Raw genomic sequence first — 27140 nt, forward strand, 5'->3', positions numbered from 1 at the left:
TCCAAGGTAGATGCAAATGCACATTCTGATATATATTCTAATGACTGTCTTCAAATTATTAAATAACAGACAATCTCTGATGACAGTCTATGTTTCAACCCAACACAAAGTTTACACAGGTCTCTTCAGGGCATAAAAATGTTTTCTGGAACAATGCCTGTTGGGGTAAAATGTAGAGAGAGGCTATTTACTTCATGGATCAAACACATTTATCTGGATAAAACATTACTTAATGTTTAACCCCTTCCATGCTGCGCAAATTCCGCCGCTGTGCTGACGGTTTCTTGCGCGGGCGTGGTCATGACGGAACGGTTCCGTCATGAGCACAGCTCAACCGTGGCTCATGACGGAACCGTTCCGTCATGAGCACCGAAGGGGTTAAAGACCCACCTCCATGCTGTGTGCATCAGTCATGTGCTGGGGTGATCTTTGTAAGTTGTCCTTCAAATACCAGCTAAAGGAAATAATTTGAGTAATATTAATGTCTCTCAACCATAGACACTACTCCTTCCATACTATAAAAACATCACTTTGCATTCATGGGGGTACTTAATGCTCCTTTCCCAAGAAACCTGTGATGAACAATGTAACAGGTCCTACCGGGCTGTTCGTGACTAAAACGTGCCAATAATCATCCAAGTCATGTAGTGCTATTGAAGGAAAGTAAGCCTTTTGACATGGTTATCCCCCACGTTTTGCATGGTATCTGGTGTAACTTTGATTGAAAATGTACTGTGTTCCTGCTAACCAGGACCCCAGTACCAATGTTCTTTCTCTGAACTGTACCATTGTTCCACAATTGGCACCCCTTTAGGACCCCTGCAAGTCCTTAGTAAGTGGTACCACAGGTACCTAGTGCCTTGGACCTAAGAGGGTTCCTAAGGGCTGCAGCACGAATTGTGCTACCCTAAGGTGCCACTCACAAAGTTCATGCAAACTGCCATTGCAGCTACTGTGTGCTATGGCAGCAAAACACTGCATGTGATATTGGTAAGTCACCCCTACAGCAAGCCTTACAGCCCTCAGGCAGGGTGCACCTTACCCATGTGTCGGCATATCTGCGGGAGTGAATGTGTCCCTATGATATCTAAGTTCCACTGTAGATAATACAACTGCACAGGGAAGCCATACTGAGTACATGGACTGGCTACTCGTCATTACGAGTTTCCCAGCTACATGATGGCTTCACTGTATACTGAGGTGTTTGGTACCGAACCCACACTGATGCCAGTGGTGGGTCTATTAATAAATGCACCCAGAGGGCACCTTCTGGTGCCCCCTGAAAACCTACCGATCCCAAGTATGTTCACTGACTGGTATTGACCAGCCAGCCACCCTAGACACGTTTCTGACCTCCTGAGGTGAGAGTCTGCACTCTCAGAGACCAGGAACAAAGCCTGCTCTGGGCAGAAGTGTTAACACCTCCTCCCTCCAGGATGAGCCTTTTGAGGGCGGGAAGCTTTAAAGGCCATGCTGCCTTTGTGATGTGACCCAGGCCTCACCACATAGTGGAGGTGCGAACCTCCCTGTCCTGACCCCACTTTTTGGTGGCAAGACAGGTCAGAGAATTTGTAAAATTAGGAGGTGTGCCAAATGTCAGCTGGCACCACCCCTAAGGTGGACCAGCTGATGTGGACCCCGCTTTTCAGCTTCTCCCATCTTGATTTGGGTGGGATTAGTATTCTAAGGCAAGGGTTATACCCACTTCCCACAGGAAGTGGTCATACAGAGGGTGCAGACACCCTAAAGGTAGGTAGCCCATTGGCTACTGCCTGTCACTCCCCTCTTTCTATGTGTGCTGCATTCTGCAGCACATGTTGATAGAAGAATATGCCTCTCAGGATTGTTTTTGTTCCGGAAGGTGCCCCTTCATGCATAAAAACTATCCTGCATGCAATACAAGCAACCTTGCACCATGATGCAAGGGTGACTGTGTTGGCTTTAGGTAGCCAAAACGGCACAAGTCAGGGGAAAAAGAAGGAATGTGTTGCATTCTTTTAAATATAGCACATTCCTGCCCCTTTGCCTGTGACGCATTGCAGCACAGCAAGGTGATTTGTTGCATTGCACGACAAACCCCAAAATATTCCCCTCAGTGTACAGTTACAGGGCATTCAGTAACCAATACTGTGACCCAAATGTATCATGCTACCACCAGCATCTGGACATCTAGCACACACACTCTGTACACTGTTTAGTGCTACCCTCCTTTTGAACTATATTGGAGTGTGTCATATTGAACACCCACTACCAGCATACATTTACATCAATCTGCCCATGAAAGGTGTTACATGTGTGCTGGTTTGTGGATACCCACACATGCATGAATGACATTTTGACATCTACACCTGAGGCTAGGCCTTTGTCCATGATAACTGTCGCCTGTGATGGTATCTGCTGCCACATTTTCTCATGCAACGTGCTGCCATTCTATATGCAAGTCCAAATGTGAGACACACTAGAATTAGGAGTTTGCCTCAGGGACTAACTTTTTGGGACTTTGTGATCCATCATACACTGAGTACCATATGAAATACATTTTGATGCTGCAGAACACAACAAGACAGCGTGCTGTGCTCCACTGCAGTGCTTCAGTGCGTGAGGACAGGAATGTTCCATTACCACCCAGATGTGTGGCAATCCTGCCCTATCCCTTTAATCCAGTACGCTGCATCACATTGTTTTATTTTTGGAGTTATGGCCCATGTTGATCAATAGCTCAGACAACATGATTCATACCTGTTGAAGCATACATCTAGTTAAGGAGATGTGACTGACTAGATTGTAGCCATGTGCACACTGTTGCACATTTCAACCTATGTTTTGTGTATGTCTTGCACAGGGACATGCATTCTTCGCATGTTTTTTATCATGCTCACATTTCCTGGTCAACCTGATGTTGGGTAGGGGGGAGTATAACAACAGTAAGTGAACTTTTAAAGAGGTGAGTGAGCCAGTAGGCCTCATTGCAGTGAAGCAGGGTTGAATGGTCATGTTTACTACTACTGTTCACTATACAGCATACTGCCACCCCCACTTTAGCTCTATCTGACTCCTGGTGAAGGTAGTAGCACACATCTACTATATGGACAGGTCTTTGTCTGGCCCTCCTAGTCCAAGTAGACTGCAATCCATAAATCAGGCCTAAGTTATGGCTCAAACGCATATTTCATGTTCCCCTTTGGGATTATACCAGAATTAGTGAGGCACACAACTATCTAGTTGGACACTCAGGGCAGGGGTAGACTATTCTTACCATGCAGGGGAGAATTCCTACCCAACACCTCCATTGCACCATGTTCAATGAAATTGGGTATTCCACATACATTTGTGCTTGAATTTTGACATTGACGCTTCACACATTGACAATTTCTGTCTTCCTGATGTGATGTGATGGTTGGCAAATATTTCCCTTGTCTTACTTCTCTGGTTAATGCCACACATTGCTACTTTGTTCTTATATTATGTTTCGCTACAGGCCTTTGAGTCTCCTTGTGTTGATGTACAAAGTATGTTAAATGTGTATTTTGTCAACTTTGGGCAGATGTGATATTTACATTAATCTGCCAGGAAAGGCATTACATGTGTGCTGGTGTGTGGATCCCCACACATGCATGAATTACATTTTGACATCTACACCTGGGGCTAGGCCTTTTTCCATGACAACTGTCCCCCAGGATGTGTGAGGGTATCTGCTGCCACATTTTCTCCTGCACAGTGCAATATTCTATATGCTAGTCCATGGGTACTCACAAACTTTCTCTTGGGGGCCAAAATTACAGTGTGGTTTGTGGCTGAGGGCCGCACCGGTGGGGGCGGGGGCAGTGGGGGAGGAGGCGGGGCTAGAGCAAAAAAAAACTATGACCATGAGGTTGAACACAGGCCCCTGCAGCGGACGCCTTCGTCCACTGAGCCACCAGACCCGGCATTCACACATCTCTATCTATCTATCTATCTATCTATCTATCTATCTATCTATCTATCTATCTATCTATCTATCTATCTATCTATCTATCTATCTATCTATCTATCTATCTATCTATCTATCTATCTATCTATCTATCTATCTATCTATCTATCTATCTATCTATCTATCTATCTATCTATCTATCTATCTATCTATCTATCTATCTATCTATCCATCTATCTATCTATCTATCTCTCGCTCCGTCTCCCTCCCTCTCTCTCTCTCCCTCTGTCTCCCTCACTGTGTCTCCCTCTCTCTGTCTCCCTCCCACTCTCTCTCCGTCTCCCTCCCTCTCTCTATCACTCTCTCTCTCCCCCTCTGTCTCACTCACTCTGTTTGTCTCCCTTTCTCTGTCTCCCTCTCTGTCTCCCTGTCTCCTTCTCTCTCTCTCTCTCTCTCCGTCTGTCTCCCTCCCTCTCTCCATCTTTCTCCCTCCGTCTGTCTCCCTCCCTCTGTCTCCCTCCCTCTCCCTCTCTGTCTCCCTCCCTCTCTCTGTCTCCCTCCCTCTGTCTCCCTCTCTCTCTCCGTCTCCCTCCCTCTCTCTCTCTCTCTCTGAATCACTGTTTGTCTCCCTTTCGCTCTCCCTCCCTCCGCCTCTGTCTCCCTCCCTCTCCCTCTGTCTCCCTGTCTGTCTCCCTATCTGTCTCCCTCTGTCTTCCTCCTTCTGCGCACTCTGTCTTCCTCCCCCTGTCACCTCACCTGCTGCTCTCACTCCCTGCTGCCCTCCGTCACCTCACCCTGCTGTCCTCCTCACCCAATGACACCTCACCCGCGCTGAGACAGCTTCAGAGAACACACACAGCCCCCGCCGCACCCAAGTACTTAACAGGTGTTTTAAAAACCATTCACGTGTTAATGAGGCTTTATTGTATTTCACCTCTTCTTAGCGCCCCTGCATCAGGGGCGCTAAGAAGAGGTGAAATACAATAAAGCCTCGCCCGGGCCCCAGAAGCTCCACGCTGCTGCAACCGGCGATGTAAAAAACACACAGGTATGATGTCTGTAAGGTCCGCGGGCCGCCACGGAAGGCTTGCTGGGCCGCCGCCGGCCCGCGGGCCGTACTATGAGTACCCGTGTGCTAGTCCATATGTGAGACACACTACAATTAGGAGTTTGCCTCAGGGACTAACTTTTTAGGAGATTTGCAATACATCATACACTAAGTACCATATGAAACACACTTTGATGCAGCAGAATACAGCAAGGAGGCAGTTTGCTGTGCTCCACTGCAATGCCTAAGAGCGTAAGGACATGAATGGCCTATTACTATCTAGATGGCCTGCCCTGTCTCTTTCAATCAATCAATCAGGTGTTTGTTAAGCGTGACTACTCACTCGTAAGGGTCTCAAGGTGCTGTGGGGTGGGGGGGTCGCAGGCTCCAGTCCATCAAGGAGGGGGTCTGTCGAAGAGCCAGGTTTTGAGGTTTCTTGCGAAGATGGGGAGCGAGGTTGTCTGTCTGAGGGTGTAGCAGAAGGTCGTTCCAGGCTCTGGCCACGTGAAAGGAGAAGGAGCGGCCTCCCATTCTAGTCTTTCTGGTGTGGGGCACCATGGCGTAGGAGGGCTGGACTGATCGTAGGGTCCTTTGGGTTGCGTGGAATTTGAGTCAGCTGTTCAGGTATGCTGGTCCGGTGTCGTGGAGGGCCTTGTGAGCGTGGGTTAGCATCTTGAAGATGACTCTAGCATCGATGGGCAGCCAGTGGAGTGTGAGCAGGTGCTGGCAGATGTGGCAGTGTCTTGGCAGGTTGAGGACCAGTCTTGCGGCAGTGTTTTGGATGTTCCGTAGCTTGCGGGTGAGGTTTTTGTTTATTCCGGCATAGAGTGCGTTGCCGTAGTCGAGCCTGCTGGTGACCAGGGCGTGAGTGACGGTCTTTCTGTGTTTGAGGGGGATCCATTTGAAGGTCTTACGTAGGAGGCGGAGGGTGTGGTAGCAGGAGGATGAGACGGAGTTGATCTGGCGGTCGATTTTGAGCTCTGAGTCCAGGATGTGGGCGGGCTTCCGAGGGCGGGGGTCGTTCCAGGCATTGGGATTTGGGCCCATGATGAGTACTTCTGTTTTGTTGGTGTTTAGTTGTAGGCAGCTGTTTTTCATCCATTTGGTGATGGCTTCCATGCCTTCTTGAAAGTTGTGTCTGGCGGTGTTGGGTTTGTTGGATAGGGAGAGGATGAGTTGGGTGTCGTCTGCGTATGACAAAATGTTGAGTCCGTAGGTTCTGACGATGGGGGAGCGGAGCCATGTAGATGTTGAAGAGTGTAGGGCTGAGGGAGGACCCCTGGGGGACTCCACATGTGGTAAGTGTAGGGTCCGAGAGGAAAGGGGGAAGTCTGACCTGCTGCGTTCTGCCGGAGAAGGAGCAGATCCAGTCCAGGGCCTTCTCTTGGATCCCTGCGTCGTGGAGTCTGCATATTAGGGTGCGGTGAGAGACTGTTTCGAACACTGCTGAGGGGTCGAGGAGGATGAGGGCTGCTGTTTCTCCTTTGTCCAGTAAGGTGCGGATGTTGTCTGTTGCGGCGAGGAGGGCGGTTTTCGTACTGTGGTTTTTTCTGAAGCCGGATTGGGAGGAGTCGAGGATGTTGTGCTCTTCAATGAATGTGGCGAGTTGGCTGTTGATGGCTTTCTTGATGACTTTAGCTGGGAATTGGAGCAGGGAGATGGGTCTGTAGTTTTTGAGGTGTGTGGGGTCCACCGAGGGTTTCTTCAAGAGGGCGTTGATCTCAGCGTGTTTCCAGTCATCGGGGAACGAGGTGGTTGCCAGGGAGCGGTTGATGGTGTGGGAGAGCATGGGTGCGATGTTGTCGGTGGCTCTGTTGTGGTGGGGCAGGGGTCCGTGGGGGCCCCGGAGTGGATTGACTTCATCGTCTTCAGTGGTGAGGGCTGTCCAGTTGTCGATTGCTGGCTTCAGGGTGTTGGGGTGGTTGGTGAGGGTTCAGTGTGTAGGTTGTCTTCGTTGAAGTTGTCGTAGATGCTCTTGATTTTGTGGTGGAAAAAGGTGCTGAGTTTGTCGCAGAGGTCTTGTGAGGGAGGGATGTCGGTGGACTCGCTGGTGGGTTGGGCAAACTCCTTGATGATGTTGAAGAGTTCTTTGCTGTTGTGTGAATGAGTGGAGATTCTGTCTTCAATCACTTTTTTCCTCGTTTTTCTGATGAGTTGGTGGTGGGCATTGGTGGCAGCTCTGAAGTTGTTGTGGGCTTCTGTGGATTTAGTGTTCCTCCAGGCCTTTTCGAGGCGGCGGCAAGTGTCTCTGGACTCTCAAAGTTCAGTGGTGAACCATCTAGCTTTCTTGGCGTGGGTGTTGTTGTTTTTCTTGAGGGGGGCTATGGTGTTGGCGCTGTCGGAGATCCATCTGTGCAGGGTTTGGGCAGCGGGGTTGGGGTCGTCATTTTTCGTGATGGTTGGGCTGGAGTTGCTGAGTGATGAGGTTAGCTGGTCGTCGGTGATTCTGGTCCAGTTTCTTCGTGGGAGCAGGTGCTGGTGTCTGTGGATGGTGGGTCTCTTTAATCCAGTACACTGTATCACTTTGCTTTTTTGGGGGGAGTTATGTTAATCAATAGCTCAGACAACATGATTCATACATGCTGGGGCCTACATAGAGTTGAGGAGATGTGAGTGACTAGATCATTACATTGATATTCATACATATACAACACAATGTGTGAGTTCCAACAAAGTATTTATTGGTCGAGCAGCTGACATATTTTCTGTCACTATTATCATCAAGTGATTAAGAAAACAATTGGCCTCAAGTTGGTCCCCTCTTTGCCGACTTGCCATTGTATGCTGTATATCTGCATCATTGTCTGCATCCTGTTCCAGTTCCTCAGGATTTTGTGGATCATAGTCCCACGGCACATTTATTTTTAAGAAGATATTGTGCAATATGGTACATATGAGGATGATTTTACATACCATAGAAGTTGAGTACAATTGTCTGCCCTCTGACATGTCCAGGCAGTTGTACCTTGACCTTAAGACCCCAAAGCTCCTCTGGACAACGCTCCTTGTCTTGGTCAGTGCAGTATTAAATTGCTTTTCTGCCACCATCTGTGGATTGTTGAATGGGGTTATGGCCCATGACTGCATCCCATATTCTTGGTCACCCAAAAAGTGCAATAAGGCAACATTATGTTGTACTTTGTTACTTAAACATAACTGATGATGCATGTTATGTATGCTGGCAAACTCATACAGATTTCTTTACATATTACCAAATATGTGTTAGATACTGTGGACCTTTGTTTTACATATGTATTCATGTTTCATTGCACATGTTGTCCATATCCTGAGATATACGCGCTACATTGACTTGTACTGCCGTGAGGTGAACGGCCAACACTTACCTTAATCTTGCTTCTGCATCGCTTCTTGCTGGGAGACCGGTGGCACGGGCACTAGCTGAACCGCCATACCGCCGTGAGGGGAACGGCCAGGCAGAAACTACATCCCCCAGAAGTCCCTCTGCGGCCCCGGCAATCAGCGTCTTCGGAGGGCGCCCAGGGCCCTCATAGCCAGCGCGGCTCTCCCGCTGCGCAGGACGCTCGCAGGCGTGACCAGGCGCTGCCTGGGCGAAGCCCGGGCCAAGGGCGGGCCCGTCCACGCCCGTCAGCATCGGGAAGAGGCCGGTCCGGGCCTGATATTGCATGCTCCAGGCAGGACTTCAGCTACTACACAAGGTACTGATTTGTATGGGGATAGGGGCGTATTTTATATCATCTACTAGTACCCATTGGCCATACACACAATGAGCAAACGCAAGGCTACAGGCCCATCAGTGGGAGGGGGGTTGCTGGGACCTTGAACGCTTTCCTGACAAGAGCAGAGTCACTATTGACTCACCAGATTCAGCTGACAGAGAAAAGACTCTCGCTTGGAACCCTCTCAGCACATAAACGGTCCTCAATGTGAGGCATAGCCATGGCTAAATCCCCCATGGGTACCCTGCAGACTGTGGATAACCCATGTATCACCACCTTGTCCCATGGCACTAATGAAAGTGCGGCACCTCTATTAGTAGGATCAAGTTTGGCCACGGTTGCACAGATTCATAATGCTAGTTCTGCCCAGAAGCCCCCTGGGGACTGTAACTCTGATTATCCTTCTTTATTGAGTGAAGAAAGAGCAGGCCTGTCTACAGTAAATACTGAACCTATATATGTTAGCGACAAGGCCATCACCCGATCAAAAAGAACCATCAGGGGTGATGTGACAAGCCTATCGAAACCTCTGACATTAAGCTCTGATGAGCCGCCTGCAAAGCGCACAAGGGGGGGAGCCGAACAAAAACAGAAGACTAAACCTAAGCCTAAATCCAAACACCTAGTAAATAGGTCTTCTGATAAGTGGATACCAGAGTCTAATACTGGACTGGCCGGGATCTATGTACCAGATAGCGAAAACAGTACAGCAGTGGAGGCCAGGGATGAGCCTGAGTTATGGACACGGTTGGAGACTATGATGGCTACTCTAAGTAAATTAGAGGCAATAGAAACAAGGCTGTCACTTTTCCAGAACTCTGACAATGCATTAACCACTGTAGGGGCTTGCAGATATTTTTGTGTTGCTGAGGGGAGGAGCAGAAATCATTAACGCGCAAGTCCCATCTCCTATCAATGAGACGGCGCAGAGGGCAAATGGGGCCAATGATAAGGGTTGAGTGGAACGTGGGGGGGTTGATAGCAACCAACATGAGTGTCCTGACATAATGAGACCAAACTCAAGTCTCGCGAATAGGGGGCCAAGGGAGCTTAGGACAGTGAATTTAGGTAATCCCCCAAGACAGTTAGTGGACACATCTGGACAAGGAAGGGGAGATAATGTGAAGCAACAAGGAAAAGAGATGGTTTCTCACCTAGCGCAGAGTACCCCTGGCTTACCTGTTTTAGATCTACCTCCTGCTTCAAGCCCGCTTACATTAACAGGCGTCCCAGCTTATACTAACCAAAGGAAGGAACCCACGACACAATTGATTAATAAGGTGGCGCACTGGATGTGCAGAAATGTGGGGTTCAATATCAAAGACCACAGACATATTTTAATGGCAAGGAGAGTATCTTGGGTCGGTGGTACAAGAAAAGCTTTCTCAGTGGACTGTGTGATTGTGACACTTAGGTTCCCCGAACTCGTGCGTAAGACCCTTGCCCAGAGTAGAAGGCTTTTATCTAAAGTGGACTCAAGCATTAAAATACTTCCGCTGGGTTATTTTTACAGACATTCGGTTAACCCGAATATGCCCTATGGACATGCGGGCCGACAAGAGGGTGAGCCTCGGCAGGCTAATATGGTGCTGATAAGTAGCACCTTTGCACCACTTAGAGATCTGGATGATATTGACTGACTAATTTGGGCGGAGGAAGCAGGTAGCGGTTTTAACAATGGGGTGCTTAGTATATCTCATAGATGGAGGGGCGGGGAGCCTAGCTTGGGGACAGATGAAGATCAAGACAATTGTAATACCCAGATGGCAAATGACCCTGAGATTAAGGGTATAAGTAAGTCAATTGACAGGCCACATAACCCTCAGGTGACTGTTAATAGAGAGAGGCTAACTGGAAAAGATATAAAAATAGTCTCCCGGAGTATAGCTGGCTTGTCCTCTAAATTTAAGGACCAGGAATGGCTGCTCTATATTCGGAAGTTTCAGATAATTTGCCACCAAGAAACCTGGGAACCAGTTAATAACAACCTCTTTCTAGAAGGATATAAAACCTTCTTTTCCCAGCACAAAAGGCTTCATCAGGTAGGGCTAGGGGAGGGTTGGTTATCTACGTAGATCTCACATTACAGGGAAGATGGCTGGACCTAGCATGGGGCTCGGAAGTTGCGCAGGGGTTAAAATTCTTTAATAACTGTTACAGGTTACTTTTTATTAATTTTATAATGCTAACCCAAATGGACAGGGTTCCGTAAGCCTGCACGAACTAGATACAAGAATCAACCAATCACAGGCGCAAGGGCAGTTGTCTCTCCGGCTGGTTTTAGCAGGTGAATTTAACTGTCACCTGTGTCCAAATCTGGGAGCCTTAACTGGGGATTGGACAACATGCATGTTACAGGATGGTCCACATCTGGAACATACAAAGGATGGAAAGGAACTTAGTGGCCTTCTTGATACATATGCATTACCACACACAATGGATTTGGGTCCCGCTAAGCAGGATAATACGGTCCACCCCACATTTAAAGGCAGAGGCTGTGCCTCTTTTATTGATTACATTTTTGTCTCTACATCACTTAAAACTGTGTGACTCTGTTTAGTACTGTGTGCATTTAGTGACCATAATCCTCTCGACTTATCACTTGTTAATGGAGGCCAGGCACAGATTCCCCCTGGAATGGGGAGGGGGGTGACCAGGGCCACTGATCAAGGGAGGAGGTTGCGCTGGACACAGGTTGACGGAGAGGCTTTTTATGAAGTATTTTTAAAGGAGGGCTATCTTGCTATTCACAGGTGCTTAGATCCTGAAATGGAAGGGGTAGAATTAGTGAATGCTTTTAAAAAGGTTGCCCAATTAGTTGGCAGTCTGTTGAGAGTCCCAGTCCGTAAGGCTAACCTGGATACCCCAAGATGGTTTGACCATCAATGTTCACGTGCTGTAAGAGACCTAAAAAACGCCTTAAAAATGTCCCCGAGAGATAGGGAGAGGGTGACCCTATGCCGGAAAAACTATAAGCTGGTGGTCAAGGGGCATAAAAGCCAACTACAGATACAAGCCTGAGAAGATTTATCAGAGGAGGTGGCACTAAGGGCTTCTACCGCCTTCTGGAGAATTATAAATAACCCATCCTTTCAAGAGGCTGATAAGCCAGGATTGAGCATCAACATTCTACAAGAGCAATGGTATGAGCACTTTCAGAGGCTCTATAACCATACCTCGTGCACGAACCAGTTGTTGGAGGACCATTGGCAACAGGCCACACCCTCTTTAAGATTCTCACTGGGAGAGATAAAAATTGGAATTGGAGGCCTAACTAGGAATAAGGCCCCGGGCCCAGACGGGATTCCACCCGACCTTTTTATCAGCAAAGTAGATGTTTGGGCACCAATTTTGACCAGGGTCATAAATGCAGCGGTGGACACGGTAATGCCAGTATCCTGGCCCACCGCTACAATTGTCCCCATTTTTAAAAAAGGCAATAGGAACAGCCCGCAGTGTTATCGCCCGATTTCCCTCATTGATGTGTCAGCGAAGGTGTTAGGACGGGTGGTTTTAAATCGATTGATCGACTGGGCAGACGAACAACGGGTTATAAGTGACTTACAATTTGGTTTTAGACCTGGAAAATCTACTACCGACCAATGTCTCACTCTGTATCTGATCTCAGCCAAATAAACACTAGTCAAGCAAGGAACGATGTATCTGGCATTTATGGACATGACCGCGGCCTTCGACAGAGTCAATCGAGGGACCAATTTTGACCAGGGTCAAAAATGCAGCGGTGGACACGGTAATGCCAGTATCCTGGCCCACCGCTACAATTGTCCCCATTTTTAAAAAAGGCAATAGGAACAGCCCGCAGTGTTATCGCCCGATTTCCCTCATTGATGTGTCAGCGAAGGTGTTAGGACGGGTGGTTTTAAATCGATTGATCGACTGGGCAGACGAACAACGGGTTATAAGTGACCTACAATTTGGTTTTAGACCTGGAAAATCTACTACCGACCAATGTCTCACTCTGTATCTGATCTCAGCCAAATAAACACTAGTCAAGCAAGGAACGATGTATCTGGCATTTATGGACCTGACCGCGGCCTTCGACAGAGTCAATCGAGGGAAATTGTGGGCGATCATGGGCAGGCTTGGTGTGGACCCGGGGCTCATTAACATTTTAAAATCATTGCATTCGCACACCACGGCAGTGGTCAGATATAGTCAGGCGGGGAATACAACAGAACCCTTCCCGTGTTCCAGTGGGGTCAGACAGGGTTGCATATTAGCCCCCTTTTTGTTCACACTATATATAAACGGTCTGGACCGTGAACTAAGCATGTTACAGGTGGATACCCCTAGCATGGGTACCCTGGGGATCCCTGTTCTGCTTTATGCAGATGACGCGGTACTCTTAGCTCGTACCCCTAAAGGTTTGCAGCTTTTAATTGATGGGTTTGTGTCATTTATGGAGAATCTGGAGTTATCGCCCAACCTGGCAAAGTCATATGTAATGGAGGTGGGGAAAAAACCAAGCAAATCTTATAAGTATACAATTGGATCGCATCAGCTAGGAAAGGTACAGTCCATTTCATATCTGGGGATTTTATTTGATCATCAATTAAATTTTAAATATCTAATAGATGATAAGAGTCGGGTCATGACCAGCTGTACCGGGTCCATAATGAGCTTTGCGCACAGGTTAGGTCGCTGGTCCCCTGAGCAGATATTAAGATTATATAATGCTATGTACTGTGCCAAAGCTCTGTATGGAAGCGAGGTGTGGGGTTTTACCCATGCCACACAGATGCAAATTGAAGAAAACATATATCTTAGGCGTCTGTTAAAAGTACCTCAAAGCACACCAGCCCACATTGTGCATGAAGAACTGGGTGTCCGATATATCAGTGACAGTATGGCAGTCAAACCCTTAGTCTGTTGGATAAAGATCTGGGCAAACGAGGAGGCTGCTTTTAGTAGGCAGGTTATAGAAGACTGCCTTTCCCTGGACCACGGGCTAAAAATTCCCTGGCTTAAATATGTGAAGGAGACTATGGGAAAAATTGGTTCTGTAGACGTATTTGACAACCCTTCTAAAGTGGGTATGAAAGACAAGGCTTTGGTTAAGGACCAGTTTTTTAAACATCCACTAATGCTCCGGGAAAACACAGAGCTGCCCAAGCAGTCGGTTAGGGAACACCTAGTAGTTAGGTCTGTCAGAGGCATTGAACCATACCTGTCTTGTATAAACAGTGCACACAATAGATTTTTAATGACCCGTTTCAGGTTGAATCTCTTGCATCACGTTTTGGCGGAACCGGCAGGGTTCACACCTTCCATAGAAATGAAGGGGCCCTGTGGCTGCGATCATAGATCTCCTCAGGACACCCTTCATTTTATTTTATTATGCCCTTTTTTCTCTTACCCCAGGAGATTCTTCTTGAAGGGAATCTTAAAGAAAGCCAGATTTAAACAGGCACGGGTGGCACTGTTATTTTTAAAATAGGCCCCAGATACTTTTACACTGTTTTGTATTATAAACTTTTTAAGGGCTGCATTCAGACTAAGGAACACAAGGGGCAGCGGTAACCTGTAGTTTTTCTGTTGGAATTATTTATTGTTTTATGAATGATCCCCATGACTATAGATGTATTGGTCAGATACGTGACAAGGATCTTTTTAATGCTCAGATGGAAATTGTATTATATGGTTACTTAAAAAAAAAAGATGTATTATTAACATTTTTTTTTTTAACCTGTACCTGTAACTGGTTTTGATAAATTTAGTTGCTTTTATGGTATTTCTATATATCGAATAAAGTTTCTATGATGATGATGATGACTTTCACATGTTGACTGTCATGTTTAGGCAGTAGATTACTAAGATAAATACTTTGGAATGTTCTTAACAGCTCTATGTTATTTGCACTCACTATGTGCGCAAAGTTGTGAACTTTTGTCTCACCTATAGGTTGTGACAGTGCCAACATGTTTGACACTCACACACACATTTGTCATTTTGTCCCATATGATGTCCTTGATTGCCTTCATGAGATTAGCACAGCCTTTAATTTTTTTATTAGCTTAGTACATGTAATGACTTCCTGACATGTGACATGGATAATTATTTAGGTTTTCGTCACACAACAGCTAATGCTTTTTGTATGGCAAGGTGTCATGCTGAACTTAGATTGACACACAGGTATGGCAATGTTGGTGGTTTACTGATGTAGATAGAGGCATTTTTACACTGCACACCAATACACAACACTTTCAGATTTTACACATGCATGTATGTAAATTTGCCTTGTAGGTGATTCAATACTTATATGCCTTGATTATGACATCATTGATGTAGCAAAGAGCGTTCCGTTTAGGGTCTTGAGTACACTGTGAACCCTTACCTTGGTTGCATTTTCTTCTATGCCATTTACTGGTATATGACATTTTTGACAACATATTAATTAACTGTGCCAGTTTTACATTGATTGACTGAGATGCAAGGAATGTAGTCAAGTTGATTCACCAAACTGGTCATCTATCATACTGATGACATATGTCAATGTGGGTTGATATGGATGTGCATGTTTGAACCTGGACTGTAGGAATGGCTGAGACATATGTGTACTTTGTACTTTTGGCATAAAATATGTACCTAGCTTGACATTTATATGTTTTGAAGCTATATTTATATAACATAAATGGAATTTGCATCTACTTTTTTCATTAGAGATCGTGATACTTTGATCAATATACAAATATTCTGCCATGGGTGGCACATTCACTTAGGAACACATGATTTGTTCCACACCCGTTATTTTAGTGGAACTTTAACAAATTGCAGAGACTAGATACACCACTGAACATACACACATCACTGTTTAATCAAGTTTAATCAAGTTCATCAGTTTTATTCTGGGTATTCCAATGTTCCATTCGTTCATTCCATTTTTCTCTGTCACATGAGAGCCAATATATGTATAACATTAATCGAGGCACCAAAGGTCCAACATGAATTGAGTAAACTATTGTTTAAAAATATGACATACTGTGTATCTTGATACAGAATCTAACGCTGATGTTTAATATTTGTAGTGGCCCCTGACGAAGGGCGAGGAAATGTGCCCGAAATGCATTGGGAAAATTATACTTCAGAGGATGACTTATGTATATTTCCTGCTCCAGAAAAAGGTCCGGATGGACATATCTGCAGTATCAGAAATGTTATACATATATTGGCTGTCATGTGACAGAGAAAAATGGAATGAACGAATGGAACATTGGAATATCCAGAATAAAAATGATGAACTTGATTAAACAGTGGTACCTTTATTGCAATGTAGAGTCAAGCTGTGCGTCCGGATTGGGAGTGGAGTCACACTCCCATGATGTTGCTATGGATTCTCACTTACGTAGTCACAGGGCTGATTGCGTATCCGGGCTGCATGCTCAAACAACTAAGCATGACAAAATTAAGTGAAATGGCGATGAAACGGTGTGCACTTTCACTCTTGTTTTTGGTTTCCTAGCAACTCCCAGTTGCAGTGTGATAACCTCCATGGCGTAGTTGTGCTTGCCAAAGTGTTCTGGTAGATTGGTATTTGTATACTACAGCTATTACGTCATTTCCTACGCTTGGTTTGCTGATGCGGCGCAACTCCGGCGCATTTCAAACTGTGTGTAACGCTACCCAAAGATGTATGGCGCAGTGGTACACCCCTAAATACCACTGTGCTACAGTTGCATCAGATTATGCTGGGGAATGCCTGCATTTCATATAATAAATGTTGCATGATGCAGCTACTTTCAGCACAGCTTTTGCCCCATGCAACCATTTAAACATTACCCATTTTTGCAAATGTGTTGTTGTATAAAAATCACTTACTGCTTGCACTGCTGTCGCGTCACAATACGTGGTGCAATGCCGGCGCAAGCTTCTCATAAATATGCCCCTTAGTGCCTGGAGTCAGTCTCAGTTTAAAAAAAAAAAAAAAATTGCTTTTTTAAAGCAGCATATGTAATATACATACGGATGCAAGATGCAAAATAATGGTAAACGTTCCCCCATGGGGCCTAGGCATTGTATGACAGTAACCTTGTTATAACAGGCGTACTTGGCCCTAAGTTATAAACAGGTACGCTAAACAATAATTACTTGTAGGCCATAGCAGTCATATATGCAATACTGATGATTGAAAAGCAGTATGTATGTGCACCAGCCCTTAGGTAAACCCCTGTAGCCCCAGGCATGAGATAGAGCGATGGAATAAGGGCATATACACGTGAATACAAAACCAGCCACAGGTAATGACAGCACTGATAGGGAGTATTGTTGAGGAGGGGAGGAGCTGTCGGGGTGTCTCACAGGCTCAAAGACTGCCCATAGGGGACCCATCAATCATGTAGGATCTCCTGAAATTCTTGCAGTTCATGCAAGAGAGTGCCCCATTCCATTGCTATAGGGCCTTTCTTAGGCCTTGGGACTCCTCTCCCTGCAGGGCCACAGAATAAGCCTTGCCCCACTTACTTTTCACATTGCACCTGTGTTTTAAGCTGGATAGTGTACATGTCTTCCAGTGTATGGCAATGGACTACTGGAAGATGAGCAATACCAAGTCGATAAAGAGGTTAGTAGCACTTTCTGCTTTTCCACAATTGAATAAGCTTAGAATGCTGCACTGTATAGAATATAATCCTGTATGTCCCCTGACTTTAATCAATGCATCAATGACTTCCTGCCATAGTGATGCCGCCATCAGGCAGCTCCAGTACATGTGTGCAATGTCTGCAGTGAGGACCTGGCCTGGCAGTTCGGGCTGGGCTGTTCTCATTGGGCGCAGGGTCAAGACTGATTTGCATATGGCTGGGTTCAAACTGTAATGGCATGGTGAGAAAAAAAACAATGGATTTATGCCCAGATCTCTGTCATGGGGTGAACGTATGATATTGTTCTGCATTCTGTCCATCAATGGTTCTTTTTGCATTGGGCAGCACGAGTGGGACGGGTATGCACAAAGTGAGGAGGGTCCCGTGCTCTCCATGCCACTGGAGTCAAGCTAGCTTGGCTGATGAAGGGTGAAACCCCAAAACCGGTCTTAGGATGCTTGTTTCCAGTCCAGGGAGAACCTAGCCTGGCAGTTGGGGCTGGACTGTTCCCATTGGGCGCAGGGTCAAGACTGATTAGCATATGGCTGGGTTCAAACTGGAATGGCATGGTGAGCAAAAAGAACGATGGACTGGGGGGAATGTATGACATTGTTCTGGATTCTGTTGATCAGTTGTTCTTTTTGCATTGGTCATCCAGATTGGGTCGGGTATGCCTAGACGTGGGTTCCATTCTCTCCATGGCACTGGATTCAAGCTATCCTGGCTGAAGAGGGGTGAAACCCCGAAACCGGACCTAGGATGCTTGTTTCCAGTCCAGGGAGGACCTGGCATAACAGTTCGGGCTGGACTGTTCCCATTGGGCGCAGGGTCAAGACTGGTTTGCATATGGCTGGGTTCAAACTGGAATGGCATAGTGAACAAAAAAACGATGGATTTAGGCCTAGATCCCGGTACTGGGGAAAATGTATGACATTGTTCTGCATTCTGTCCATCAACTGTTCTTTTTGCAATGTCTGTACCTGTTACACTACATCTACGGCAACTTGAGGTGGATCCAAACGCCCTATGTAACTGCGCTCATGTAAGGTAGCCCTTATGCAGGATATTGTGCTGGATGTATTGAAATCTTGCATTGTGAGAGTTTGCATGGGTGTGCCAGTGCCCTGTTCCATTGTTTCTGCGACAGGTCTTGCTCTATGTCATGTTCTTACTTTTGTCTAGTGTATTGCAATGGCTCATATGGCGTGTATGGTAATCACAGGGCGAACCGTGTGATCAGTCGGCAGCCGCTGCCTATAGTGTGTGGACTAGTGGATGTGATTTCAGTTCTGTGTCAACTATCTGCCAGAGTCATTGCATTTCAGCCACCAATCTACTATGTGCCAGGAAGTGATCTGCTGGGAAGTTTTAATCTGTCTCTAGTTGTGCAAATGGGATAAGCACGCTGGATAGAAGAGGGTGCAGAGGGTATCAACCCCAGCGGCTTCTAATGTCTCCTGTCTCTCCCTTCCAATCAGATTTCTGAAGAGTCATATAGAACTAATGCAGAACTCTGTCATATATGGAGTTAGGACTGTCATTAAACACAGTCGCCTGCGATAGCTGACTTGCGCTATTTGAAGAAGGCTATTGAACTCTGGGATTATGCCCTGTGGTAGGAAAGACTCATGCATCATATGCCGTGCTCTGTCTCTGTGTCTAATGTGGGGGTGACCAGTTCCTCCAGTAGGCGTCCCACTAACCAGCAAGATGGCCATTGCAATTGTGCCGCTAGGTAGTAACATTCGAAGTTGGGTGCTCCTAGCCCTCCCTTCTTGACAGGCAGATGGAGCTTGTGTAGTGCAACACGGTGCCTGTTCTTGTTCCAGAGGAAACCCCCAGCATGCTACGCAGAGTACAAAGAGTGCTGTGGGATATATGCAGAGGAAGGTTGTGGAAAAAATATAATAAGTGTGGTAGCATCGCCATCTTAGATAGGGACACCCTGCCTTGTACAGTGAGGGGGAGGGAACTCTAGAACACTATTTGGGGGTGCGGGTATGCAATGGCCCAAGTGAGGTTACCCTCTATGTTTACCCTCTATGAGGTCCTGCGTATTATGGTAAATTCAGATGTCAAAGTATAGGAAGGTGTATGACTCATAGAATAGGAGATGTGTATCTACCATTAGGAGCTGTGGTAGACAGTCAGTTTAGAGCAGGAACAGACACGACTTTGCGTAGTTCAACCCCAGTCCAGAGGCAGCCAAAAAAACAGTCAGGACATAACTGATCTCCACCTTACCTTTCCAATAAGCACATCCTCCATATATAAAGAGGCAATGTGAGTTTCATCTCCTAGCGGAATGCCCCATGGCTACTCCGAAAGCCTAAGTCTATGTGCTAGTAGCTCTATCGTAAGAGCAAAGAGGAGCTGGGGTAGAGGGCATCCCTGCCTGGACCCTCTGCCTATTGTGATAGGGCCAAAGATGAACTTTCCAGTCTTCACACAGTCTGTAGAGACTATGTAAAAGAGTCTAATAAGGTGCTGGAGTCTACCTGCGATACCCATAGTGGGGGGTGTCGCAAACATGAACTCCCAGCCTACCTCGTTGAAAGCCTTTTCTAGGTCCAACAGTAGGCAGTCCGAATATGGCCAGTGAACTAGTGCTATTTCCATCAATCTGTGGAGCCTACACATGTTTAGGGTGGCTGATCTTCCTGGGATTAAACCGTTTTGATCCCTGTGGACCAAGGTGAGAGGATATTTGGGGAGATGCCCTGCAATGATTTACTGAGGATTTTATTATCAGTTCTCAGCATGGACAGTGGGCGATATGGTGTCAGCTCTAGGAGGTCTTTATCTGGCTTTAGGAGGGAGACAGTTAAGGATTTGCAGAGTGTCATCGGGAGTCAGCCTTCCACTAAAGCTTACTGGTAGAGTTCAAGCAGTTTGGGAAATAATAGGTTCCTGTAGGATTTAAAAAAACTTAACTGGAAGTCCACCCAGTCTGCGAATCTTGCACCTGGCGAGCCTTAGATGGCCCCTCTGCTCTCTTGCTTTTTGATGGGTGCAATAAGGCCCTCACGGGTGAGAGGTTCAACAGTCAGCAGAGTGAGTTTGCCAAGGAAGTCCCGAATGTGAGTCTTATGGTTGACCAGGGGGTATCATGGAATCATAAAGGTGCTGGTAATAGGCAGTGAACGCTGCATGGATGTCTGCTTGGCTAGCAACCAAGAAAGCTTGGAACTGCTGGATCATTGTAATCAGAGCTTCTGGTGTCACACTGTGTAGCAACCATGCTAGCAGGTGGCAGGGTTATTGCCATCTGCATGCATTTTCTTTTCCTGGTAGGCTCTAAAGTCGAGACACCTAAGACAACTAAGTTGTTCTATCAACTAGGCAATGTGCTCTGGCTGTTTCTAGTGCCAGTTTGGCAGCGGAATCCCCGCAGACCACCACCTGCAGTTAACTCAGGGACGACTCCAGACGGACCAAGTCTTTATGCAGGTTTGATCTAGCGCCCATGACTGCATTAAGGCACTGTCAGCGTATTACTACTTTTAGCCCTTTCCTTTCTATAGACCTCGTGGCAGCAGTGCCACACTTCTTATCCAGGTACCGGGACAGTGCCTCACATGTCGTGTCATGAAACACAGGGTCTTCCAACGTGGTCCTCTCTAATCACTATGCGGAGAGTGGTGTGCTCCACTCCTGATGTAATTGCAGTGGGTTGTGATCTGAAAAGGTTTTCACCCAAATACTCTGCATTTATGACCTGGGGATGGATCGTTAGATAACAGAGCATTCGATACAGATGTACATGCAAATTGTGTGGGGGTGAGTAATATGAATATTCATGCATGTCTGGGTGTAAGGTGCATCAGCTATCTACCAGGGACCAGCTTGTGACCAATTGAATGAGGCCTACCTCTGCCAGTACTACAGAAGAGGATGGTAGTGGGGGGTGTGAATAGTCAAGACACAGTTGAAGTCTCCCCTATAACACAATGGATATACACCCGCCTAGTAAGGATAACCGAAAGGTGGGCCAGAAAGGCTTGCTGCACAGTATTCAGTGCATAGATACTGCCTAAAAGGAGGAGGCAGCCATCCAACTGTCCCTCCACCAGGACATAACGTCTTTCAGAGTCTATGTCCGTGCAGCATAGAAGGACCATAGGCAGGACCCAGATGGGGGCTCCATGGGCGAAGCCAGAGTATGTGGAACAGTAGCATTGCTGCCACCAGAGATTCTGCAGTCAAGTATCTTACCCCCCACCACATCTGTTTCTTGGAGGAATGCTATCTGGGTGTCACAACACCTAATGTAAAGTTGTATGGCATGTCTCTTGCCCGCTGTTCCCATGCCATGGACATTCCAGGTTATTATCCACAGTCTAGCCCTAATGTCTTACATATTGTGTCAGTGGGGGGAGGCAAGACCCAGGGGAAGGAATCTGGTAAAGCTGATACTTCCTGAGGTGAGGATTCATGGGCCATGCAAAGCCTGGGGCTGGACCCAAAGATGCTGCATGATCTAGTATATTTGCAAAACAGAACCCTCAAATCCCTTCCCAGGACAGCCAGGAAAACTGTGACTGCCACAACATATAACAAATAAACCCATGAGTGGGGAAACTCTGGTATATGAAGTTAGACATAGAACTACAACCAGGGAAAGAGTTCAGGGGGTGGCCAGTGTTACTCAACATGGTGTTGTCTATAAGCTAGATAGGAGAAACATGAAGAGACCACAGGCATGGCTCAGTGACCTGTTGCAGCTCGATGAGAAAGAGGATCAAATAATAAACAAGACAGATCTCTGCAAAGTCAGCTCACAAGCAGATCGCCGATCTGGGAACAGTTTTGGTCCGTTTGGTAGCCTACAATCGCCATATACCAGCTTGTCTACAATCTGTAGGGCGACATCAGGCAGCACGAGCGAGGGTACACTGATCATCGAGGCACTGGAGCCAACCTGTAATAGGGCGTCATCAGAGACCTGCGACAGGGGAAAGCAGCATTCTGACGCCAAACAGGTTGCAGCTGACAGGACTTGAATTTGATCTACTCGAGCCTGTGCCGGAGTGGATGAACCCCCCACCCTTGCCTCCCTAGCCACCCAATTCCTTTGTCTGTTCCTCCGACCATTTCTATCTGGGCCGAGACACAATGTTGCCGTGGCCACTCTGCTAGACTGCTGCTCTAGAGGACCTGCTGCTACTGCTGAGCTGACCTGCTGCCTGCTATCTTCTTTCCTGGGAAAGAAGATCTTGACCTGCAACTTCATCTTAAAACCAGGACCCAATAGTGACTCCAAAGGTAAGTCTGCATGTGTCCTGATCGGAGCCTAAGGGACATAAAAGGGTCCCCAATGAGCTCCTGGACCCAGCTGCAGCGAGTTCCTCACCCCCAAGTGGTGCCTTCCAGGTTATGAGCCCTTGGTGTGCGTGACTAAGCTGGCACTGTATTCAACCTGTGCTTCATCACAGTCGGCCTGAACTTTTGACTTTGACCCAGTCCAGCATGACCAGATAGCTGCAGTTGAGGCTTTCTTCTTTTAGGCACGATTTTACATTTTATTCATCAACAATTCATAACTCTGGTTCAACTGATTGAATTTTTGGTAATTTTTGTCAAGGCAAAAATGACAAAGATTCAATCAGTATAAAATTTTGCTCTATTTTTCTAACTTAGGGGTCTATTACGATGGCGGGCGGACAAAGTCTGCCCGCCACTGTAACGGTATGTGGGACCATCCGCCAGAGGTGCGGCGGTCCTGCTGTGGCCATTAGGATGACACCACCACCGTGGCAGTGGCATCCCCCATCCACAACATTGTGGTGGGCGGTGCTCACAGCACCGCCCGCCACAATGCTGTGGATGTACATTGTGCATTGGCATGCACAAGGTCAAAGGCAAAGCGCGGTGCCTGCCACTTTGTCCATGCCAATATAGGGGGTACCATAGGTACTCCCTATGTGAACCCCTGGCCACCCAACACTCTGGGGGCCCGCAACGGTCCCCCAATAGCAGAAACCGCGTGCTGCCATGGAAAGGCAAGTCTCTGCAGGCATCATAATATGGATGGTGGTGTCTTGCAGACACCGCCACCATATTGTGGCAGTTTTCCGCCCGGTCTACGAGTCAAGCAGCGGACGGTCTTCCCGTCCACAGCGGACCCCCCAGCCATCCTAATGTGGCGGGGGGTCAATCATGGCAGGATGGCGGGCGGATCGCTACCGCCTGGCTTGCAGTGGCTACCGCCGGCCCGGCGGGTGCGATAAGCCCGCCATCCTAATAAACTGCATGGTGTGGGATTTTGTGTGTGATGTTCTTACTGTTTTTACTGTTTGAAGCGTTGCACAAATGCTTGACACATTGTCTCAAAGTTAAGCCTGACTGCGCTGTGCGAGTCTGCCAGGGGGTTGAGCACAGGCTAATTTGGGGTCTGCTTGTGCCTTCCACAGACAAGGATTGAGATTGCTGCTTGACCAGAGCTCATACTCCAGTCAACCAGTAACCCGATTTCTCACACCCTACAAATGCCTCTTTATTACAGGTGATTTATGTCCTTTACACCATAGAATACTGGCTCCTATTAAAGCAATGTGTATTGTGGCCTTGTTTAGGCATTTCTAGGTATACATTTCTTAAGTAATTGATATACACGTACAATTCCTCAGGAGCTTACACAGTTTATACCCATTATATAAGGATAAGCAAAGCTTTGGATTTCACTATAAACATGGACTTTATCGGTTGAACTCCCACCACAATTGCTGATGTGCGGCAACTCTCTGGCAGCTGATGAGACTATTGTATCGCAAACCTTGCCATAGACCAGAGCATAAATTCTTCAAGGTTTCTCCTTTAAAGTAGGACTTTTTGTCTAGTTATGCATGGATGTGTAGCTTTAAGTCGCTGAATCATTGTTACATTTATTGTACATAGGTTGTGACAGATTTGTTCCCATGGTTGAAATAATTATTTGAGAGGTAAAAATCCCTCCTTTGTGCACAACACCGCACCAAACCCCTATCTCTTTGGGGGTTCAAAATGGTAATTTGTATGTACCTCCATTTTGTAGATTGCGACCTCATTGTGTCCAGATGGAGATCCCGCTCATGAATTACAGTTTAGGGGGTTGAAATGTCAACATATCCATCTGTTGACTTTTTGAATAAACTGCAGTTTTCAAACCTTAATTTGAATTAGTCTGTGTTTTTGATCATTGAAATTTATGTCAGCCAATACTGTCTCTTTTATAATCACAGCACATTTTCTTTAACCTCTGTCACTAAACACATGCCACTGCACTGTTCTATGGAGCACCTATTTGTGTATTCATATATTTGCCTTGTATTATCATAACTGAGATTAAATAAGTATTGAATCAGTAGATATGGTTGCACATTATCCATTTTTGAAGTGAAATAAATATATTACTTCATCCAAAGAAAACATTGTATTTTGATTCTAATTACTTACCCAACTTACCAGGAATACTGGGCTGGCCCTTGTAAGAAATTGGGTTATTAATTGAGAAGAGTGAGAGCCCCACCCAAATGATAAACACAATCCTTGTCAGGGTGATCACATAAGTCGCTATCCTCTGGTAGCATGGGCCAAACGCAGCCAGGCTTAACTTAGAGGAAAAGGGTAATGAATTTATACAGCACTCAAACAGTAATAAAATGAAAACACAACACAAGAAAAATCCTACACCAATTTAGAAAAAGAGAGGCAATTTTAATATATACAGTAAATCCAAACTACAAACATCCAAAAGGTAGAAATGGAGTTTTGAATTTTAAATATTTCCGGTAAAGATAACACCAGCCAGCACAAAGTTCCAATCATGGTTATCTATGTGTGCAAGACGGTGTCAAGTCAAAAGTTTATGCTGACAGCAATGGATCCTCTATATTTTCCCTTGAAGTCCAGTTCTTCTAGTTCTGACGAAGGAGGAGTGTAATCTGACATCAGCAAAGGTCCAGGATCTGGGGCGGCACCTCTTCATGGTCAGGACTCTCTAACAGAGGCCAGCAGCAGTGTCCAGGCAGGTCCAGTGTGTGCTGGTCAGTTTGGCAGCTACATGGAGGGCCGCTAGAAGTGTATTGTGTCCCTGTAGCTCAACAGGAGGTCAGTCAACTGAGGGTTGGAGTGACTTCTGGTATCCTGTGATCAAGACAAGAAGGACCAGTCTTCCTTCTCCAGACAGCAAGGTGGTCCTCATGCTCAATCTACACAGATCCAGGAGTGTTCAGATGAAAGGTTCTGAGGGTGCCACTTTTATGCCAAGTGCCAGTCTGTGTGTGGGTGTCACCCCTGTGTCAAATCCTAACTGGTTCTGGTCAGTTCTTCCCTTTCCCCTACGTCTGGCTCCAATCTGTCTAGGGTAAAAAAGGGCAGGCAGGCCCAGGTGTGGGCTGCATTTTCTAGTGACAGGGCAGGCAGCTTCAAAAGTCAAGAAGGTGATGAACATAGCCTTCAGTCTAACCTTTGAACTTCAAGAAGGACAGAGTACAACCCGCCAAGCCATCCTGCTCAGAAAAGGTATACCCTTACCCACACCCAAGGCCCTTTAGTCTTCTGTATGGAAGGTATATAAAGCACCCAACAGGAGAGCCATTAACAGCCAGGTGACCCAGGGCGCTGGCAGAAAGGCACATTTAGTTTTTAAAAGATGCATTTGCGGAATAGTAATAAAACATCTGACTTTAAAGAGAATTTTAAATGACAATTCAAAGGAGTGGAAGAACCATTTCTCTATCTGCTCCAAACTAAAGTTAGCACTTATAAATTGTAATAAGGTAACCCATTGTTAATCTATTGATGAGTTAGCCTTGCTACATTGAAAAACGACTTTGGGAGTTTTTTACTGCCAGCACATGTAAAAAGTAAGCACGCATGTCCTACTTTCTAACCCGCATGAACTCTGCCCTATAATCTTTTAGGGCTTACCTTAGGTGTTACTTAGAAGTATAAAAAAGGAAGGCTTATGCCTGGCAGAAAGTGTATTTTGCCAGGCCGAAATGGCAGTTTAAAACTGCACTACAGGCTGCAGAGCCAGTCCTGTGTCATATTGTACAGGGTTACTTTAGTGGGTGACACAATGAGGGCTGCAGACCACTGGTAGCATGTAATTTACAGGCCCTGGATGACTGCATTACCATTTACTTGAGACTTATAAGTAAATTGAATGGACCAAACAGGCATATACCATGTTTACCCTGTTTAAAACACTTTACCACTGGTTAGCAGGAGTAAAGTGAGCAGAGACCTAAAACCAAATAAAACAGGTTCAGCAAAAAAAGGCAGAAACCAAAGGTGGCCCTGCAGAAAGTGCAAGAACCAACACTTATTACTACCTGCTTTCTTTCCCCAGAGTACGTGCAGCGCCCACCCTATTTAGGGCTGGTGGTCTGATGTCCTTTTCTTTCAAATTACATGAATTTCAAATTAGAAGAATGACCCCCTCCTCACGCACACTCACAATAATCCTTGCTTGTGAGGGTCATTAGTTGTTTGTTTTTCAACAGCAAACTCCTACTTTGGGAGTTTTTTTGTGAAAAAATAGCTGGTGGATGGCAATCAAAACTGATGGGAGTCATCCACTCAATATTTGGTACCTTCAAAGAAAACTCTGTGACTTTGGTTCTTCTGAAAATATAGAGAGCAGTGCTAGGCTCCCAGTAATCTCTAAGTATATCAGTCTTCTGCCTGTCAAGGTGGTAGATGTAATGTCATTCTCCACCCGGACACACAGAGTGAAGACCATCACGCATAAATTTAGGTCCCACGTCTGTAACGATATCCTTTCTCTGTGTGCTATATTTTATGAGAGCAGTAGATACTGATATTTGACTTAAGAGGTTCTATGGGATTTGTAATACTGTACAATCTACAGAGCCAATGCATAAAGCTAATCTAAGCCAAAA

The sequence above is a fragment of the Triturus cristatus genome, chromosome 3_1 (assembly GCF_964204655.1).
Source record: "Triturus cristatus chromosome 3_1, aTriCri1.1, whole genome shotgun sequence".
Classification (NCBI taxonomy): Eukaryota; Metazoa; Chordata; class Amphibia; order Caudata; family Salamandridae; genus Triturus; species Triturus cristatus.